We start from the raw sequence: 3,105 nt of genomic DNA on the forward strand, positions 1-3,105 counted from the left end.
ATGGGAATTGATAACTTAAATGTTACCAAATAATTTACCATGGTAAACTAGATTTTTTGTTGTTGTTGTTGTTCTTGATGGTAATTTAAATTCTTGACCAGCAAGCTCACTGGTTGATTTATTCTACAGCCGAATTTTGTGTAGTTCTTTAGTGTTGTTGCTTACTGTATGAAGCTATTTGAATAAAAGTAACTAGTTTCTGGATTTTGTAATCTGTATAATCTCTGTATTTCATTTTTTTTTTTTAAGATAAACTTTACACACTTTGATGATAGAATATTTAACTTTGGTTAGATCCTACAAGTTACCATTACGGATATTTATTTGTGACATTTTACGTGCAAACTGTATGAAATTAGAAACTTGAAGCAACCAATTAAAAGAAAAAAAACAATTTTTCCATAAAGAAAATTACACTGTTTCATTACATGCTAACTTGGAGAAGAACGTTTTAAAATCTCAGAATAAGATTTAAAAAAAAATACAGCATGTTTTACTCTACAATATAAATGTAGTTTGTCAACATACATCTTGAGGTAACAGTTGATAGTGACTTGGGGAGATGGCTCTCACAGTATGTCAGAATATACTAAATAGACCTAATGAAAAAACTCGTAAAAATCACACAAGATTTCAGAGTATTTATTCTGCATTTATTTTAATTAGTGTATTTAGTAAATCTATTTCTTACCTGCCCAATGTCAAATGAATCTGTCATCTGGTTTTATTTATTTCTCCTGTTTTTTTTGTTTTTTTTTTCGTTTGCAGCCGCAACACCAATGTTTCGTCCTGATTAAAAAGGAGCGTTTTGGACACAGTTGTTTGAAAACATGTCCAGACCAGTTGTTGAGTTCTGGTGTTTAAAGAAACGCTTCATGGCCACTAATATGTGATAGAAATTTAGAAAGAGGCTTAAAACGCTATTTTTACACGCATCTAACTTGAAATCCGTAATGGACTAATTAAGAGATTGAGTGATTTTTATCACTATTATTAAACCTATTGGTTTTTCTGAAGACAACTGTGGTTTCTAATAATTGTTTATTTTATCACCATAATAATACAAAATATATTTAATCATGATTATTACAGTCTTAAATATTCCGAGATATTTACTTCGGTACAAATAATAGAAGTTTCACACGCATGTAAGAAATTTATCATAATACATGTAATTTACCCATGACGTAAGAGGGCGCTCCATAACACTCTCATACAGTCAAATGTTAAAGTTTTAATTAATTGATAAATTGAAACAGCAAACTCGGAGTACACGAATTAATCATTAACAACATTGGTTACTTACTTGATACAACAGCGAAGATAAATTTCTACAGAACAAAATACAATCTCGTATCACGAAGTATATGTTGAAAGCTATATGTCGTCTGTCAACAGCTCTACCTCCAACTTATTGTGTACGTTTACCTTGCGGTAAGAATTTATTTCATAGAAAATCTAAAGTGATATTTCATTAGGGTTGGAATAAGTAGTGATTACTTTGGAAAAACGTCTCTCCTGATGTAGCCGTAAAAAAATGTTCTTCATGGTGAATCATTTATACAGAGTAACTTGAACGTTTTTTTTTTACTAAGAGGTAAGATTACTAGGGTAGATTTTTCATACCAAGAAACACTAAAGTCTCTCTCTCTCTTTAATGTGTTTCGCCAGATGTTTGATCCAGTGGAAAATACAATAAAACACTGAGTCGAGTAGGAAGAGGGGTACCTGGAAAAGAAGAAGATGAATGAAGCACCTGCTTTGCATGTAGAGCATTAGATCCTTGTCAGTGAACTATACATACATTGCCAAGCAGCAAGATAAGAAAAGTATATTGGTTCTTACCAATGGTACAACAAGTGCAGGAGAGCCAACAGAGGGCAGTAATTACTGCTCCTAAAACTCTGGAAAATTAGAGAACCCCAAGTCGGATCTGGTCAACAACTCGGGGAGTTCAATGAACAACTTTCACTCAAAAGTGTGGTGGTCAACACACAGCTCTCTCAAAGCTCAGGGAGTCTTGGCAAGTGCCTGTAGGAGTACAATGGCCAGAGAAAAAGTTCCAGGCTGATACATGAGTGTCCAGAACACTGGTAGATCTTGTAGTATATCAGGTTCTCCAAGCAAAATCATCACTAAAGCCAGTTGACGTGAACTTACTTCTGGTGGATGAAAATGTCACGCTCTATGTCTAGAAGTTTTGCTGAAAGTAGCTATCACTGATATCAGCTCCGGATGGACTTAGTGTATTGTTATCTGATGTTAGTCAGATCAAGTCTGGGGAGAGTAGACTGCAGAAGTGTGTATGGGAGAGGAAATCACAGAACCCCACGGTGTTCCATGATTTATTATTGTGTCGGTGCTCATGCATAAAATAGACTGTTTACTGTTAAGAAAACAAAAACATTAGTTTGGGAAGTTATCTGTCTGGGTTGAGAGGGGGAGTGAAGTCCCAGTGTTATTCTGATATTATGAATGACTGGTTGTCCAGCTGAAAGCTGGGGTGGTCGTCAGCGCAGCTTGTGAAGTGGAAGTACTTGATGCTATCAGCTGTACTAGGGTCGCATCCATTGTGTCACGTCCAAAAACAAATACATACTTACCAACACATCTGAAATCGCTATTTGAGGATAATGCAGACAATCTAGAATCGACAACAGCAACTTAGTGAATTACTGGAATATGCTGATGTATTTATGGGACCAGATGGCTGACTGAGTTTATCAGCAGTCACATAACGTCCCATGGATACAGATGACACATTTCTAATTTAAAAACCACTGCACATGCTTCCTTGAAGCAATAGGGGTGTATGTAGCCAGTGCTGATGTACAGAGGATGTTAAAAGATGGTATCAAACATAGAGCTGGGCAATTAGTGCTATTTGCTTACTGACTAATCAACAGTCCTACTAATCAATTACATTTGCTTAAATGATTAGTAAAAAGTTGGCAGCAGGTGAGTTGCCTTCCTTTTAGTCAGCAGTTTAAAATCAGTGACAGTGGCATATAGCTAAAAAAGTTGGCAGAAGGTGAGTTGCCTTCCTTTTAGTCAGCAGTTTAAAATCAGTGACAGTGGCATATAGCTAAAAAAGTTGGCAGAAGG

Source organism: Limulus polyphemus, unplaced genomic scaffold (genome assembly GCF_000517525.1).
Source record: "Limulus polyphemus unplaced genomic scaffold, Limulus_polyphemus-2.1.2 Scaffold6960, whole genome shotgun sequence".
NCBI classification, from domain to species: Eukaryota; Metazoa; Arthropoda; class Merostomata; order Xiphosura; family Limulidae; genus Limulus; species Limulus polyphemus.